The 19,956-nt window shown below is 35.6% G+C and overlaps 2 long non-coding RNA genes across 2 annotated transcripts in view; one reads left to right on the plus strand and one right to left on the minus strand.

The window, feature by feature from the left end:
- The window catches only part of LOC107051798, a 51,915-nt gene extending 47,809 nt beyond the window's left edge, over positions 1–4,106 (plus strand). Inside the window, exons 8-9 of the long non-coding RNA XR_006939210.1 lie at positions 127–251; positions 2,381–4,106. This is a non-coding gene — a long non-coding RNA (uncharacterized LOC107051798). The remainder of the gene's footprint in view (positions 1–126; positions 252–2,380) is intronic.
- A 1,847-nt stretch (positions 4,107–5,953) lies between these two features.
- Positions 5,954–19,956, minus strand: part of LOC121110686 — a 73,213-nt gene continuing 59,210 nt past the window's right edge. Inside the window, exon 3 of the long non-coding RNA XR_005859566.2 lies at positions 5,954–6,978. This is a non-coding gene — a long non-coding RNA (uncharacterized LOC121110686). The remainder of the gene's footprint in view (positions 6,979–19,956) is intronic.

Here is a 19,956-nt window from a genome sequence, read left to right on the forward strand (position 1 = left end):
TTTTCCTTTGTGACGCTATTCCATTTGTGCTAGTCCTTTTGCTACAACGGTCTTGTATCACTCTTCCACTATGTTGACTTTTCTGATTGTTGCACTTTCTTTTCTACTTTAATTTTAAACTGACAGTATACAATAACTACCCTTATGGAAGGTGGTTACAAAAGACCGTGAAAGAGATGAACTTCAGATCCAGGGTCACAAGGAAACTTCTTACAATCAAAACTCTGTTTGCTCACCTCTGATGTTTGCAGGTAAGGTGCTAATGAGTAGTATGTTCTACTTCCTCTCCAGAACATCTTTGCTATATATATATATATTTCTTTTTTTCTTTTTTTTTTTTTTTCTGTGAACTATCTTTGCCCTTGCTGATATGTTCTAAACCTTGGCAAAAAAGTAAAAGTATGCAGAAACAAGCTGACCTATGGAATAATAAGAGAAAATAAGCTCATGTATTTAGAGATCTTATTACTTTCTCTTTTTTATTTTTTTAATGTCATATGTCTTTGTCTCTTTTCAATTATGGGGAATAAGAACCACCCCATATCACAGCAGATTAGGGAATAAGAAAGTAAAATACATCTGTCCTAAATAGTAAGTAGGGGTAGTGGTGGTGTACGCTGTTACCATCTCTTATTTTCCTGGAGCGGGTGGGGTTTGGGAGGTATTCTCCTAGACTGCAACACTTGTCTATGTTGTGTATGAGGGAAGAGCATTGACTGCGTCCAAACATATTAAGTAGTACTTGAAAATATTCAACTCTTTTGAACAGACTCTGGAGCCTACTTCTTCATAAAATTAATCCTTATCAAGGCCTGAGAATCTTCTTTTGTAGTGTCTCCAGAAACTGTTCATCAGCCAAGACATTTGGAACAACCAGGAGTATGAAAAAATGCACATGGTATACGTGTAGGCTTTATGGGAAGCATTCACAGGAATTGTAAGGGTTGGCTGTTTTCACACAATTTTATGTTATTATTTACTACATGATCAAATTGAAATATGAATTTGTCACAGCAACTGCAGCTACAAATGGGGCATATATTGCTTTCTGAAATTACTCCTCCTTTAAAAGGCGTTTTTTTAAAAAAAATAGTGCACTGTATAATCTGAACTGTTACAAAGTGTTATTAGCAAAGTATAACTTTAATAAACAACACATTTTTCCAAAATATTTAGGTACATTTAATAAAGGTTGTAATTACAAAATATAAATTTGAATGTGTATATGATGTGTGTACATGCATATATATGTATGCATGTATACATTCATATATATATATATATATAATGAAATGAACTAGTTCATCTCAATCAATTTTTGAGGAAAAACATTAAGATGGCAGATATTCAGCTGGCAATAGTAAGACCAAGTCCATATGGAACACTTTCATGATTTGGGTGAGGTTTTCTGTGCCACCACATTCCTGTTTCACTGTAAGCAAAACAATGACAAGTCATACATTCATTCAAGCATTTTACTCTTTCCCTTCAATCAATTTTTTTTTGCCAGAAAAATAGCGGAACATCCAGCAGATGATGTAGTTGTGAATAAATAAATATTTATTCAAATCCCCTACTTACAGTCACTTCCCACTAACAAAAAATACCAGAGCCATCTGGATTTGTGGAAAGCAGAATGCGTCCAGAAATTTTGCTAGGTTATGCAGAATTATGCCTGTTTAGTTAAGCCTCTGGGAGTCTCACATGGATGTGTGTGTATGCAACTGCATGTGTCTACCTGTGTGTGTCTCTAAAGGCATAGGTTCATAATCTGTCACAAACATCATGGACTGTACTAACAAAATTTATCCTAAGCATAAGAAGATGTAAGATGGTCTAATGTGAATATTAATTTTATATAGCTTGTGTACATTCACTTCTCTGTAAGAGTGTTAGAAAAGAGCTAGATAGAAAGGAACAAACTTCTCAACCTCTTTTGGTGATTATTTATTATGATACAAGTCACAGTGAAAATACTGCAAATTAACTCTTGCATTTTTATATAAGTCCCGTAGCAAAAAAAAAAAAAAAATCATCAGACAAGATAATCCATGTCTCTCCAAATAATTCTGAGATACTTAGGAGTTTGTTTCTCATCAGAGACAAATGGGAGAAGCTTCTGCTCCTAGCAGTGAAGAAAAAGTCCCAAACCTCAATTTTTATTTATTTTTTTTAGTTCCTGCTCTACCATATGCTATCTTTCACAGTGCAGGCCAACATGAAGGATAGGGAAACCTTAAGGCAATGTGATTGGCGGACTTCTATGCCTCTTTAGTGTCTCAGCTAGGAGTCTAGCTTAGGAGAAATGCAGGCTCATGAACTTAAAAAGCCAGTGGAGAGTTTTGGACCTGTTTTTTTTTTTTTTGTTGTTGCAATACAGGTTGCACAGGACGCCTTCACTTGGCTTTACAAAGGAAGACTCATGGACAAGGAATGCAGGAAAGTTAACTCCTATTCTCATGGCACAGTTAACCTATGGTGCACACACCAACCTTGCTGAGTGTCTAAAGAGCCATAGTCTGGTTTAGCATATCCAGTTTCAGACATCATAGTAAGTAGAAACCTGGGAATCTGGGCACAGTATTTTTTTTCAGAAATTCTGGTCTTCTCCCTTGGTTTTATTTCTTTATTTTAGGACATTACAAGATAATAGTATAGCATGCTTCAACTTGAGATATTAGCTCCCCACTTTGATTCATGAATGTTTACTGAAAATTTATCAGAACAAATGTACATCTAATGAATTCGCTTAACTCCATTATCCTTATTTTAGATTCTTGTGAGTTAATGAAAAGCACAGCAGGCTTGAATTGTTTTGCTTTTAAATCTAAAGATATTATTTGTTTTGGCTTAAAGGGAATTGTGAAAAATGCTGACGCACTTGAAAAGAACAAACTTAACTGCTTTCTGAGGATAACAAATGAACCTTAACAGTGAGATCCTGCTGTATGTGGGGCTCTAAAATCACAATGTAGAAGTGCTTTACTGTGATGTAAGTCGAAGGGTATAAAATTAGTTACATGTCCAAATATGTGTAATCCAAGATGATATCCAGTTAAAAATGGCTAATGCATAAGGAAATTTTTTTCTCCAAATCTAAAGGAATCGCTTATACTCCCATCCAAGATTGAGTGACATCACACACCATGAAACAACAATATCTAACAAAACTTGTTCACTTCAACAGAAATTTTCAAAGTCTGTTCAGACTTTTCCTCATCACTGCTGCCTGACTTCAGTCTTGACATCCTAAATCTGAGAGTCACTCACTCCTTTTTTACTTCTTGTTCTACCACACTGACCAATAGCTTTGCTTTTCCTTCTCAGTCTGTACCCACAACGTGCATCAGCCATACAAACAATCTGAGTTTTTTTTATGTAAAGCATTACCCATATTCACTGGGGAAAAAACCATAAACTGAAGCAAGTTTTCAATAAAATAATGAAATTAAATTCTAGGTAGCTAGGAACAGCACACATTGGATTTCAGAGCTTCATATCTCCATGCTACAGCTAATACAGTTTCATAGTTTTCAGTGTATGTGAAACACTGCTATTCAGGAGCTATGCAGAAACATAAATTGCAATTCCAGGAGGTAAAAAGAAGTATCTATTAATTGTATGTATCAGTTTGTATTCTATAGGAGTATGTGTTACAGAAATATAATTCTGTTACGTGACATATGGCTGTCTTATGGGGAACTAGTGCTATGCTAGTATTGAAAGAAATGTTCTGTTCTCAACCATATACAAATGCTTTTTTTTTTATTGGCCTTGGTCTTCACAGAGGTCTAGCTTAAATTCTGTTTTTCATTAATGTTGAATGTCAGGAAAAGAAGCCAGGATCCAACCCCATAATGCCATTGTTGTGCTATTTGAAAAGATTTGCTGGTCTGTACTGTAAGCTCCCTGGGACAAAGTCTGTCTTTCCAGTGGTTGCAGACTGTGCAAAACAATAGAAACAATGCTGGAATATAATAAATGTTTAACAGTATTAACAGTGCCAGTAGATTCAGTTCTGGTCCATGTAATTGCAAAGTGTGTCCAGATGCTGCAATGATGCATACCTTGCAAATGCATGTAATGATAAACAGATAATAAAGGTTGAATTAAAAAAGTTGATGGTTTTGGCCTTGTTGCTGGTTGACAGTTATGGAGTGTATGTGAAATAAACCACCACCACAATTAGTGGTGATTGGCAGTCTACCCTCTCAAAGGAGATCCAAGATGTTGACTCTCTCACATCTAGGAATGACCCTCAGGCAAAGTTCAAAGTGCAGACACGTTGGTGTGGGGAAGCCTTAATGAGTAATATGCATACAATTTTGCATATGCCAAGTAATTAATAATTTCAACTTTGTTAACAGGGCAGCCTTTTTTTTTTCCAAGACATAAAGGACAAGTGCTTTTCAATTAATTTTTCCATAAAATAAAGACATAAGAATGGGAAATACAATCAAAACCTAGCCATAGCTTCATTGGGAATCTAGAAGAGCATATAGGACATCTTGCTTTACTCCTAATTTGTCATTAACTTATTTATTTGTATAATGATGTCTTGAGTCCCAGGTACCGCACAGATTGTCCTATAAGATCAGAGGCACATCCACCCTGTAAAAAGCTAGTTACTTCTGCTTTACTATATATAAGCGCTTGATCTAAAAGAATGGGAATACAGTGTAGATGTAGTCTGTCCTGAGTAAGAAGTATCTTTGGCTATGCCAAAAGATTTCTTGTTTCTTAAATCTTCACACCTTTTTGTAAGAACACTTATTTCTCTTTTTACCCATTCTGAAACTACAGCTGGCAGGGCTTCCACAAGGGATTCAAATATTTCCTTAATGTTAAAGATGAATGATAATACTTCAGGGGGAGCTTGATAACAGAGTTACTGATGTTTTTCTAGAGGACCTCAAGGTTTTAAGATGGAAGGTACAATGACAATTCAAAATACCAGTGACAGGCACTTGGTAGTATTCCCTCACTTTATGAATTTCTTTGAATTATAGAATAAACAGACTTGTTTGAATTAAAAGCAAGGGCACTCCTGATACACGAATGTGCCTTTCTTTTACAACTGGATGATGATGTGGAGGAGTCTGTTACAATAAATGGAGCTAGAAGATAGCTGAATGATGCCTGAGAGAAAAAGGAAGTTACTTGTGCTAAATGAGTAACTGAGACACTTCATTAAATATTCTTACATCCTAGTACAGTACTTACTTGAGTGAAGAAATCCCCAAAGTTCCACTGCTCACACATAGCCATGCCATCTCTAAGTCAGCAGTTGCCCATAGCAACATGCTCAGGAGTACTTCTGTCAAACGCTCTTTCTTGTTTGATGCCAACTGAGGCCCGTATGAGGACATGAATTTTAGAACTACCTTTTTGAATGTGTGTGACACAACAGACCGAATTATGATCATGTAGTTCAAAACTTGGCACCAGTGCCCGCTCTTTTTCCAAAGTCAAGTGTAAAGTCTTAGGGCCCTATTAATAAAAATCCATTCCATGGCTGGATTGCAGAAAAAGGCAGGCCTCAAATTATGAGCAGGATCTGTTATAAAAGCCATGTGTTCATGTAAAAATATGGTGGAATATGGGCACAGAAAATTACATGTGGATTTCACTAGATGCAAGGGGATTCCTGGTATGCACATAAATTTATATGTTGTACTTAGAGACACAATGCAAAGGGTCAGAAGGCTGTAAATATGTTTCCTTGTTGCATAAAGTAGGGAGATAAACAACGACATGTCAAAATCCCTGAAACTCAAGGCTGAGACTGAACTACAGCTTGAAGCAGGCATGTGGGACAGCCAAATGCAACTGCCCATGCATGGACAGCAAAACTAATTATGAAAGATAAAGTGCATGATACTTACCAAGGCTTGCTTTTCTTTTCCATAAGTAGAGTGTTGTTTTCTAAAGAGTAAATCCAATCACCCTTTTTTAACATACCAGTCACTCCATGAACAAACTGGGGATCTGTTAATAGTTTATGTCTTATATGTATGTACATTTGATGTAGAGCATGGGTGATTACATTTAGAAAGACAGTTATGCAATCCTAAAATATAAATGCATAATAGAACTAAGGAAATAATATTCTCCATTTTCCTAATTATCTTGACATACTCACTTTAATGTTGTCACTGATTTATGATAGTTCTGGAAAAGTTTCCATCAGAAAATATTACTGTATTAATATATCTAGCCTATAGTAATATATATTACTATATTAATACGTCTAGTCTTAGCCAAATTATGCAAAGCAGATTGTTCTCTTTTTTTGTAACATTTTATTTTATGTACAGTTCTGCTTTTTCTTTTATAGACAGCTTGGGCTACAACAAAGTGTTTTTTCTTTTTTTTTTTTCTTTTACTTCTCTGTCTTCTTTGTCATCTTCATCTTCTTCATCTTTCTCTTCTTGGTCGTGAAGCACTGGCAGAGGTTGCCCAGAGAGGAGATGGATGCCTCATACCTGGAGACACTCAAGGTCAGGCTGGTCAGGACTCTGGGCAACCTGATGTAGCTGTAGGTGTCCCTCTTCATTCCAGGGGAGGTGGACTAGATGGCCTTTAAGGGTCCCTTCCAACTCTAAGGATTCTATGATAATTTATGTGATGGAAATTTTGGAAGTGCTCCCTCTGTCTCATCTTGCTTGAGAGAGAGAACTGAGGAGGAGATTACCTGTGAGTTTTCCATTAAATGCAGTTGCAGCATGGTTGGAAAATGACTTCTCTTTCATGTGAGTTAAATAATATCTGTACATCTGTGTTTATTTTTTGCCTCAGACACAAGGTAGGCATTAACATCTGAACCATCTATGAAATTGATTTTGTTCATTTTTAGTTTTCCCAGGACAATAGGCCTGAACGTTCTGTTCTAGAATCCACAGATATTTTAGGTATGGCTCTCAGTACAACATACACTGTTCTGAAATCAGAGTATTGTACTATTGTTGCCAGGAGGTCCTAAGTAGGAAACAAAACAAAACAATTAAATCAATTGTGATGTTAAAAAAAATAGAAAAACAAAACAAACAAGATGACTCTTCTCCTGCCATCTTGCAAAACAAAATCCTTCAGTCATGATTTATTAATGAAAACAGCTATGGACAGTTAATAATGTAACATCTGGATTTAATGAACAAATGCACAGCCAAAATATTTTTTTTTTCCCCGGGTTTAAATGGAGTAATTCATCTGTACTTTAACAAAAGCTTTTAGTTCCACATGAAGAGGTGGGCAACCATTCAATCAGACATAACTGAAATTGTTTCAGTCAGTTAAACTGCTCAATATTTTCCTATGTTATCTTAAGGGAAAAAAAGTACAGTACAGCCTGTGTTGTCATTTTGACATTAGGAAATGTATGTCTCTACCTACAAGATGTTTCATATAATAAACTGTACATAAGTATTTATGAATATATTATATACCAGTAAAGTAATATACTCAAATTAACATGAAAGTAGCATCAAAATGAATTAAGATCTTAAATCATAGAAATTCTATGCTGATTGAAAAGGCTGAGGTACTCTTCACAGCTCATTTTAAAAGCGGATGCTCCTGTCTAATGTAACAGTTTCTGTTTAAATTTCTGAGTGGGCATTCCCTGTTCTCAACTGGAAGCTAGGATTTTTAGCAATGCCTCCCATCATTAATTGTCCAGATTTTGTTATATGTGCATTAGTAGAAACAGGAGGACCTGTACTTAGGAAAATAGCTCAATGGGATTTTCTTTCTGGCAGGTATGTAATATTTCAGTACCTGTAAGTGTTTCAAGGAGGCTCACCAAAGTCAATATTACTACTGATGTTTAAAATGAAACACGTGTGTGATAGTTTGTAGAATCAGAATCTGTTATTTTAATTCCCTTAAGCAGTGGCTTAACTCTTAGTATCATACAGCTAGCAGGATGCTTTCATTTTGCTCTTTTTCACTTGAAAGCATGCTATTATTTTTCTAAAGGAACTTGCAAATTAGTCTAGCATCACTGCTAAGCAGCACATAACAGACTATCAGGCCCTATTGTGGGCTTTTTTCAATTAATTAATTTAGGATTTGCAGTTAAATTTACATGACACAACTAAACTCATAAATAATCCATGAACCATTAAACAGCAAAATTTCGGTGGAGGAGTTTCCCTTAAAAACAAGAACAAATGTTTCAAACATATGTCAAAAATTTATAGAGTTGTTAGCAGCTAATGGCTGAAGAAAAGCTGGACAACTGCAAATAAAGCAATGTTAGCTGAAGAAGAATTTAAGTAATCAAATATGGTTGATGACTTCTTCATGCACAGGTACTCTTTATCAACTTCTCTATAGCCTCACACACCTTTCTGCTACTGAAGACCTCTTACAACTGGAGACCAGTGATCTCTGAAGGAGGTAGACCTGGTCAGTTATTGTTTTTAGTTGCTCTGCAACTAAACTGACACATTTTATTTTCATGCAGGAGATTTGGCTGAAGCTCACAACTATATGGGAAAAAAAATCCGTAAGACATAATTGAGTTCATAATTGGCACAGATCTTCTTATGCATTATTCATTTTCTTTAAAAAACAAATCTGTAGGTTAAAAAGAAGTCTAATGAAGAGAAAAAGTACTTTCATCTTTAGTTCAGCTTCTAACTGTTGTAAAGCAATTAAATACAATAAGAATGGTAAATTTAAAAAGAGTAATATTTATATCCAACTACATAAAAAATTAGATGGATTAAATACTAACTTGGTAGAATCACAAAATCAAAGAGTTATAGAAATTTTGAGTTAGAAGGGACATTGAAAGTTCACCTAGTCCAACTCCTCTGCAATGAACAGGGACATTGACAGCTAAATCAGACTGCTCAGAGCCTGGTCCAGTCTTTATCTTTTTTATGTTTTCTAAATGTTTCCCAGAATGGCACACAGGACAAAAATTTTCAGTTGATTAATAAGTGGAATTTAGCAAGCGTCTGACTGGCTTTTTTCATGAGTTTTATTGACTAGAAAGGTTCATATTTAGGTATATTATATTTAGCTTTGCCCATAACATATTGTGTGATCTTGGGTAGTGCCCAACAGCAATTTTTTCTTTCTTTTTTTTTTTTTCAGAAGTGACAACTAAGTCTGCTAGTTGAAGTTTTTCTACTATACTGGAGATGTCTGCAACCTAGTGTTCAGTGCAACTAAATAGAAGACTGTAAACGTGAGTAGGATCTAAGATGAGCTACTACTGTTCAAATTAGTGTGTCAAAGTCTTCCTTGTTCCCAAAATGGCATTTTACAGAATTTCCTTAACTTATATTTTACTTATATTTTATCATATATTTTTGTAAATGACATCAAAATATGTGAAATATCAGATTTTTCTATTGAAAATACATGAAATCACTGAAATGATGCAGTGGGTAGGATAGGTTAGCTGCTGCCAGCCACTGCTTAGGGACCTGATCATCATAGGTACTCTCATGAATGTTCATTTATAATGAATTTCCAGAGGCATTTGACTGAATATTACAATGCCTTGTAATCATGGCTGTTTCTGTAGTAAGAAACAGTAGTGTCATTTTCAGCCCTGACTGCTTCAAAGAATTAAATTAAGAGTGGCAGGTATTTTAGTGAGAGCTTAGCTAATTGTATATCTGGAGGTGTAATGAAGCCCTGAAATATTTCTTCCCCATGAGAGGTGAGAGTGCTGGCTATTACAATAGCTTAGTTCTTTTTTGCTTGACAGTTGAAAGGCTTTTTTTAAATAACACCAGGAAGTAAAGAGCTTTCCTAGGCACCCCTTTCCTTTCAGAATGCTGGATGCCCTGGCCCAGGAGAGGCTTTGAAACCTTCTCCTGTTTCTTCAACACTTGATGGTGATTGTTTGACTGGAGATTTACAGCAGACTTGAATCCCAAAGCTTTTAAACAGCTGAAGTTACAGAAGCTTGAAATGGTGTTTGGCTTCATCAGAGTGATATTGGTATCATCATCCGACGTCTTTCTACATTCCAGCAGTCAAATGTTGCTACCACTGAAAACACCAGAACAGCTTAAAGAAAAAGCAGTTTATAGGTCTTATCCTCCAGGCATGTTTGTGTATGTCTGAACTCCAACCACATCAGTAATGTTACTAGCTTTAATGGAATCTCTCCTGTGATAGTTTATCGCATGTATAAGAATTTGTATGATGAAGGCCTCAGTTAGTTATCTCCAAGGGGAAGCAGCCAAGGAAGCAATGAACAGGGAGGAAAGAAGATTTCCCCTCCTGCTCTTACAGATAGCCCCTTCCAGTTAGGGTTGAGAAGACCTGATGGAGCCAGAGAGTATGTAGGGGTATGTCTGCAAAACATCTGTTGCTTGCGCAGTGTTTTCTTTCACAGAATGGGAGAATCATAGCGTGGCTGATATGGGAAGAGGCTTCTGGAGACTGCCTAGTCCAAACTCCCTGCTTGAGCAGGGTCAGCTAGAGGAGGTCACTCAAAGCTATATCCAATCAGGTATTTTTGAACTCCGAGGAGAAACATCCAACAACTCCTCTGGGCAACCTGTGCCACTCTGATCATCTTCATATTGAATTTTATTTTTCTTATGTTTAGATAGAATTTCTTGTGTTCAGTTTGTTTCCATCGCCTCTTGTCCTATCCCTGGGCACCACTGATATGAATGTTGGTCCATGAAAGTCCCATGTTGCATGTAAATATGTAGGCGACTAAATTTGTACCCTTGTCTCCCCTCCATCATCTTTTCATAAGAAGCTAAGATGCAAGAAAAGAAAAAGAGATTGCATGTTCTTCACATGAACATTTTTGTAACTACCAAATGAAGGGTTCCATTGCTACTTGCTCCATTAAAGCCACAATACAACAATATTTGAATTGACACTGCAAAACAGCAAAGCAGAAGTTCCTGCAGTCAAAAATAAAAAGGGATATAAGTGTGGAGATGCTTTATGTCTGTAAGAAGAAGGAATTACTGTGTATACATTAAGCAAAATCCATGTATCTATTAAGTAAGAGATAAAAGGATTGCATCAGTGATAATGTTCCCTGATATAATAACAGCAAAAAGGAGAAACTATTCCAGAGAAGAATCCAGTTCAATATTGAAATAATATTTTCAATTTATAAAATATTCTGTCAGTAGTGATTCTTTCTGTCATTAGTTTTGTTACTACTGTTATCTTCAATGTCCCTAATTCAGATGTAAACATAGTGATAGCATTTCCCATGGCTGTAAGAACTGGCTTTGTGTGGAAAAGGAAAGAATTAAAAGAAAAGTCATTTGAAAGGAAAAATCTTTTCTTCTTCCTTTTTCTTGTCCCTAAAAACAAAAGGAGTGGAGGTATGACTATCAAAAAAAGACCCAGCAAAACCAAACAACAACAACAAAAATACCAAAAAATCTTGGCAAAGATGGAATGTAACTTATTGTGTGAAGCAACAGAAGGCAGTAAGCCAGGAAAAAAAGAGATAAGAATGTCTTTGAAAATATTAAATTATAGCATGCCTTGAATTATCTCCTTTAAATTCTTAAAATGTTCGTAGTTATTGTTTGAATTACTGCAACGGAAAAAATGCATATAAAGCATATAATAATAAAAGACTATGTATTTTTCTTTTACTCCACTGTATTCTGTTCACTGTAGTAAATTATGTGTGTGCATTGTCATATACAGGCATGTATGTCATTATACATTTGCTAGGTCTTTATATTTTTGTATAATTATTTCATATTTAAAATTTTAAAACTATACACTTTGCAATCCAATTTGCAGAAGTCCTACTAAGTCCGACAAAAATGAACCTAGGAAAAGAACACAAACAAAGTTGTCTAAAACTAGCTGGGCAACTTACTTTCTGGAAAGAATGTTTTGCAAAAGGGAATTGAAAGATTAATTGCAAAGTTTTCTTCAAAACTTTAGAAGATATTCTGATGTAAACCTTGAAAATAAAATGAATGAAGATGTAATTGGTATCTTACTTGTGTTCAACAGTAGTGTTTGAGCAGGTATCATAGTATAATAGAATGGCCTGGGTAGAAAAGACCACAATGATCATCAAGTTTCAACCCCCCTGCTATGTGCAGGGTCACCAACCACTAGACCAGGCTGCCCAGAGCTACATCCAGCCTGGCCTTGAATGCATCTAGGGATGGGGCATCCACAACCTCCTTGGGTAACCTGTTCCAGTGCATCACCACTCTCTGTATGAAAAACTTCCTCCTAATATCTAATCTAAACCTCCACATCCTAGTTTAAAACCATGAGAAGAAGCAATGGAGGCCAATGTAGCAAATCAGCTACAACTTCTGTATACCTATAAAGATAAATCCCATTCTGTTCCTTAGGAGTCTAATAGTGTACCATCATGTACCTGTGTGTATTGTACAACAGTGACATCATTCGTACTGACTGGAATAGGTATCTAGAAGGAGGGATCTCTTTTTATCCTATGGTATTAAATAATAATAAAAATACTATTTTTTTTTTTTTAAAGGATGTGGAATCTTAATGTTTTGAATATATGAAATGAACAGAACTGTCAAAGATTGACAGATGTAAATATACTATGATGTATTTTAATAGTTTAAATATTTGAACTAAAACTTGAAAAATTCCTTAAATCACTACTTACAAGAAATCTTCTGTTACTTCTGTTTAACGAGAAGTAGGTTAAAAAAAAAAAAAAAAAAGCAATAATAACTCAAATATGGAAAAGTGAACTAAACATTTTGTTTCAATATTTAAGCTAGTTCATTACAGTACATTTTCAGCAGTACTTAGTCTGTGCCCTGGAAATATTCTAGCAGAATCCTATAAATAAAAGTATAAAAGCTGTCTGTGAGAGGTTTTTGCTAAGACTTTCAAACCTTAAAAACTACTCATAGGCTGAAACTTTCTACAGTTTATCAGGTTACATAGAGGAGAATGCTCTTACTGCTCTTTATGACTCTATAATATAATTTTATAAGACAATTTTGAACTAAAACATCTTCAATAAAATATAAAATAATGACCTTATTAGAAGAAATAACAGCTACTTCTGCAATGGCTGTAACAGGTATATGGTGTCAATGTATATATGTTGTAATATAGACCAGTCAATAAAACAAGGAACTTCTAATTTTTTATGTTCAAACCATTTAAATGTTATTTTAATAGTATTTGACTCATGCTTACTTCTTTCATTTCTGTTTGCACAATTTATAATTACTTTTCTAAATAATAACAAAATATCTCAAGGCTAAAACCGATACAGATTCTGATATAGGTTTAGGGAAATACTTTGTGTAACATGAGAGATGCCAAAAATGATAGAATTGCTTTGAAGATAGATTGTTTCAGAATTATCCCTACTTGTAACATTAACAAAATATTTGTGTTTAAACTTTAAAACTATATCCTTAAGCAAATCCTGTGCAATTTACCAAGCACACAGAAACAAAATACTACATTATAAAGGACAATGCTTAAAAAGTTTTGCCATGATGTGGTTGCCCAGGCTCTAAGCACCCTGATGTAGCTGTAGGTGTCCCTGTTCATTGCTGAGAAGTTGGACCGGGTCTTTAAGGGTCCCTTCCAAGTCAAGCAATTCTATGATTATATATTAAAGATCTAAATGCCTATACTGAGTATTTAAAAATATCTAGTATGAAGTGTTCCTTTCGAGATCAGGGAAGCAATGTTGCAGAAACTGGTAGAGCTTCTCTTTGCTTTCTCAATGCCTATAATATCCTACAGCAAATGAAGATATAGCTCTTCATGTCATTATAAGAATGGCTCAGATAAATACTACCCCCAATGGCACAGTATCATTTGAAAACACAACACTAACTATGCCAGTTCAAAGCGAGTATAACCAAGGCAGATGGACAACGTATTGGCATTTACATATCTATAAAGGCAGATGTCTGCCAGAAGTCTCTCTCCCTCATATTAAATACATGAGTACTACTCTGTCTAAATCGTGTGAATCCCAATGTCCAAGGATGCTTCTAGCTCAAAGTAAGTGAAGAGGCTTATCAAAGAATTCATATCGTAAGGGCTGGGGAGCTCTGCCAAAAGCTGCTTAATGAAGCACTGAATTGAGAAGCTCGGAAGGACCTTCAGAGATTTATGCAAGCTTTCATGAATCTTTCAGGTACGCCTTCTTTATCTTTCATGGTTTGTGTCTGGTTTTCCAAATCACGATGTGCAACTGTGGTATCTGAAACCTGAATCTGAAATCTGAAAAAAATTAGAAGCAGAGAATATGAAGCTCCAAAAAGAACTGTGAGAATACCCAAACCGCAGTATGAATTTAGTTACAGCTGAAATAATCTGCGTATATGAATGATTTGTCTGAAAAGCAGTTTGCTTTCAGGGTTTCTGGAAACAAAAGGAAAGCATGGACGAGTAGGGCTGTGACAATGACTCAATCTTCAGGTTATTGAAACAATACAGTTTGAGTAATATTTCCAATTAGTTGCTCAGTTATGGTTCCAACTTCTTGTGTTGCTTAAAATTCATGACTTTAATAATGTTACAGACTAAATATTAATTTTATTACAAATTTTAGATATGCTGATAAAAAGGGCATTATATCATGGGAGTGGTATATTAAAAAAAAAGAAAGAAAGAACTAAGAATATGCCACCCTTTTTTTGTAAATCTTTAGAAAATAAACCAAATAAGAATATATATTCTTTCTACTTTTTGTTGAATCTTCAAGCAAATCTAGTAAACCACTGAAAGGCTATTCTAAAATTCTAAACAATAGCTTAAAAAAATCACAAAATAAACTTTCATTATTACTATTCCTTACACATTTTATACATTTTAAAACTTTTCTTTATAACTCTGCATTTTTCATCCTTATTATATTCCATCAAACTTTCATATATACATCTATGCATTTCCTTGAGAATTTATATTGGAACTTATCTGTTCCAATATAAGAGATTTAAGATAAAATTCCTGCACTCACCATCTGTTCACTATAACTGACTTCCAAGAGAGAAAACAGGGTAGTACAGCAAAGGTTTATTGCAAAAAACAAGAAGTTGCATTACATTTATAATAAGTGTGTGTGTGTGTTTGGGGGGGGTTGTTTGTTTGGATTTTTTTTAATTGTGTTTTGTTTTGTTTGTTTCTGTTCTGTAGTCTTACCTTATACAGAATACAAAATTCATACAGATTACTTGAGTATAGAACATATTACTGTCAGTCATGAGCTACCACACCAAAAAGCTATGCTTGCCATATTTTCCTCAACAGACGAGTGCACTTCTTTATGATGCTGTATACTTAAAATGATGCGTGTTCTTGTAGCATCCTGGTATGTTGGGACTTTCTTTCAAGCACCTAAAATGTCTCATTTTTCCACTTCACGTCTTTACTATATTTAAAACAGATAAGTATTCTGAGCGTTTTTCCTCTGTGTGTTCATCTGAAACAAGACATCTCACAATGCAAGAGCTCCGAATGATAAATAGTATTTGGCACGAAAATTTTAATGAGTACAGATATTATCAGTGCTGATGTTTAGCCCCAAGTGAGTATTAATGACATCTGTTTTATATTCCACGATAAATTTGAGAACTCTTAATTAGTGTAAGAATACTACTATTCCAAGAAACATGCAGCATTGCTGTTTAATTAGATTTTGCACAAAAGTAATGTGATTCAGATAACGTTTTGTTCACTGTTACTGCAAAATTACTTACTAAGAAGAGTTCCATATTTATTATTCTCAAGTGTTGCTATCTCCAGTCTGCCTTCCAAATCTAATAGAACCTTAAAAACAAGGTGAAGAGCAGTAAATGTAAATAAAGAACAACATTCTTCTGTTAATATCAAGCAATATAATCTGCTTTTGTGTGGAGATAGATTGAATGTTGAATTAAATACCAACCACAACAGTCTATTTATCATAGAAACCCAAAATCACCAAATGATTCTCTCAGTTATGCATTCCTTCATGGTCAGTTTGCTTTTGTACTCTCTTGGGTTGTTTTCCTCCTAAAACCGGAGTTATGTTTTTTAGATCATATCTATTTTCTAAATAAGCTCAACACTACCAAATGTCCCTCATTATTATAAGCTCTAGGGACACATAGTCTACAATAATAAATAAGATTTTTTTTAAAAAATATGACAACAGAAAAGGATTAACTGATAGGACGTGTTAAAGCAAAGCTGTGCCACTGGCAACATTAGAAAGGATGTAAGAGATCAGGTGTGGCAAGAGAGCTTGTGGGCTCCCTTTCTGGTGCGGTGAGAGAGGCGTGTGCTCCCTTGCTGGTGAAGAACGAAGGATGTTTTTTGTAGGTCCTTACAACCTTTTATACTCGCGCAACAACAACTGGTCACACGTAGGAACCAGGCACTTTGTGTGTGTTTACGTCTGGCTCAATTTACTGCTGAGCAGCTCTTTTACTCATTAGCAAGATAATGACTTTCTTTATCCCACACTCAGGTTAGCCAGGTCTGTCGAGGGAAGTTGTGTTCGAGTTGATCAGCTAGTTAATGTATCATTTTGCTTTTGAACCAAACCTTTGAAGGAAAGAAAAAAGCATGCAATGTGCTTTAGGCCAAAGCAACAGACTAAAGTTTGAATCATTTTTCTGCATATTCAGAAAACTTGATTTTCCTTAATTTCTTTCAACAGAGCTTTTAAAAGTGCTACTTGTACGTTTAATAGGTTAGTATTTATTGCTTAAATTTGACAAGTGCAGCTAGGATCAAAGAGAACGGTGCTATTAATGACATTAAATTTCTCTCCAAGGCTGCGCTATCTGATGTGAGGATCTATAGAGCACTTCTTGTGTTGCTTGATACTGTGGAGTATTCAACATGATTTACTGAGGCTGCTGATCTTACGTTCTGAAGTCTGTCCTCCTCTAGATTCTGGAGGATTTACTCTAAAACTACAATGCTTTTGTTTATCTCTAGCATTGAACCTAGATTTTGTCATGCTATTTACAATGAAATCATACCTACCTTGCAGAAGAGGAATTAATTCTAGAGTAATGTCTGTACCAAAATAAACTAAGCTGGCAAAACATAACCAGCAATTATCAAGGCCAAAATGACTCATACTGAGCAGATCCTATTTTACAATGCCTGAGTCATTTTGAAAAGTACTTCAGCCATGAGAAACTCCATTGAAGTTAAGAACATTCTCAGGAAATATGTCTGCCTGAGATAGCTGCAGCACCGACTCTCGATAGCAAGTGGGCTCAACATCAGTCAGTACTCAGATACCAGATAACTGGAATTATCCACTAATCCAATCACAGCAAATTAAATCTGTGTGCATGTGCACGCACACACAAGGACAGGAGATATTTCACTGTGAATGTTTTCAACCTTGACAACATTTCCCCTTATAAATAAAGTGACAGTTTACTTTTTATTTAAAATAAGCTCTCTTTCTAACCACTCTCAACAAAATTGCTAGCACTAATCCGGTATTTATGTATTGTTACTTGAAAGCTCTGGAAGATGAACAAAGAGAATTAGAAAAGGATCCATTGCTAAAGTCCCCCTAATGAAAAGGATGTATATTTATGAATATTCTTTTATGGATGCACTAAGCCCAGGATTCAGGCACCAAAGATTGTGCATGTGAATGCTACAGATATGGGACACAGGCTGCAACCAAATCATACAGTGACAGACTGTCTCATCCACTAGTGGCAATTCTGAGTGAATGAAGTATGACAGAAAATTTGCCAGTATATGTGTGCAAGAGAACTATACTGAATTTAATATGCTCTCTCACTGGTTTTATTCTATCCCTCTGAGGATAGAACAGAACCATTTAACTAAAGCATCATAACACATCAGCAACAATAATCTATTTCATCAAAATGAAAATGTGAAGCTATCTCTATCATTTGTAAATCAAGCTATGTTTCCCATAGGTGATTGTAGTAGAAATTCCCCTTCTCTGTGTGTGTGTATATGGAAATAGTGGAAAAAGGGGAGTAATGAAGGGCAACATAGGACTGAAATGCCTGAAACAGAAAAACTAAACCTTTGCTGTCACTTATATGAAGGAAAAAAAAATGAAGACATTTGAATGCATGTGGCAACATGCTGCCTACCACATTACTGTATGGGGGGGATGAGCTGAAGTCCAGCAGACTGGCAGTGGGAGACAGACCCACCTGTGGTGCTGCCTCAGTCACTGCGCTCTGCAGCATGACAACAGGAGCGCAGACAGCTCAGAAAGCCGAGAATAGCTCCTCGGAGACTCAACAACACCACCGTAACAGCCCTGTTTTTCTATCACTCTGCCTGCTGCTCAGACTAGCTGAGGCTGCTCAAACAAATAGAAATATTTTTATAGAGTGCAAAGTTAGACTTGCTCTGCGAGGAGGAGAAATACTGAACATTCAAGGAATTGAAAAGTTTTGGGCTGCAAAGCTGTAGCTGATTATCTGTTCATTATTGTATTTCCCAGTGGTTTGTCTCTGTACACGTGAAAATGTCCAAACAGTGCTCTGGTTCTTCCAAGTGGCAGTCACTGAAGCTCATGATAGTCTGCATAGCACCTCTTTCACCTTCACAAACTTTCTCTACTCACACACTTGCTCAAGTCAACTTAAGATCCACACAGTTTTTTGTAGCAAAGAAAGTAATGCTATGGATTAAATTTATAGAGTGCAGTCAGGAACACAGAGGAAGGAAAGGCAAAATTTATGTCTGGGAGGTTTTAGTACTAAACTCTTATGCCTGCAGACAGAGAGAGTACTTATGAATATTTAACTTTTATGTTTGTTAGAGATGCTGTCAATGCACCTATGGGATTTTGTAATCACTGAGCAAAGATACAGATTTCTGCACAAATATGATACAAAGACACTGGCAAATGAGAAAAATCCAAGAAATCCTTTATCACTTGAGCTAATCCAAAAGTCATAACTTTTTAGGTTTCTTTAAATCAATAGTTACACTAGTCAATGCTGAACGTTCGACCATACCAGTGAAACTGCTGTGCAGTTACTCTTGTATCATTTTTACACCGATTGTTCCTACATAGTTTAGGGAAAGAATTTCTCAGCGGTTGGACTGGATACCCCAAGGAGTACATATAATGTATGGCTATATCACTATAGGTTTGTGCAAATTGAGAGCTGGCATCATTTTATCACCCAAATATCGGAGCCGTTTGGTAGGATGATGGAAAGAAAAGGCTTTGCAAAACAACCATGGGAGCAAAATCTACATTAACTTTAGATTAAACAACATACATGCATATGCAGAATTGAAATAGTAATACGAGGGAGAAACTAATGTATGTTTATTTCCCAAAGAATAATGCTGGGAAAAGTCTTTGTAACCCAGAGTTCCTCTCTCTCTCTCTTTCTCTCTCTGTCTTTCTCTCTCTCTCACAAACACACATACAATTTTTCTGCTCTAATCCTTATTTTGGGCCTGTTGCCACAGACTGACATTAGATGAATGCAGAATTATCACTTGAATTTACAGACTGAGAGACAACAGGATTTCCTGACTGACTGAATTATCTTCATGCAGTCTCACACTTATGCATGTCAGATACTGTTGTAAACTAGAAAATACTTCTCAGGGTAACACTTATACAAGATACTGTAATGAAGAAACTAAAGAATTAACAAAAACAACATATGTTAGAAAGCAGTGTAATTTGTACAGTGCTCACTTTTCAAATTTTCAGTATTTTTCCCTGTGAGCATTACTTATGTGCTCCTGCTGAGATAGACAGGGTATGGGATTTTTTTCCACCTCTACCCCCTACCTATCAAGATACTCTTTGTTCAGCTTTGTGTCATGTGGCATTAGGAAACCTTTGTTCTTAGAGTTTAATTCTTTTTGGGGTTTTTTTTGCAAGTCTGCTCTGGAGTGACATTTACAAACTAATGCACTTGCCCTTTATATAGCCTCTAACGTAAATCGCATGCCCAATAGGAATTACAGATCATTTTACTTTGAAAGGAAGTATCATCC

Source organism: Gallus gallus, chromosome 4 (assembly GCF_016699485.2).
Source record: "Gallus gallus isolate bGalGal1 chromosome 4, bGalGal1.mat.broiler.GRCg7b, whole genome shotgun sequence".
In the NCBI taxonomy this organism is placed as follows: domain Eukaryota; kingdom Metazoa; phylum Chordata; class Aves; order Galliformes; family Phasianidae; genus Gallus; species Gallus gallus.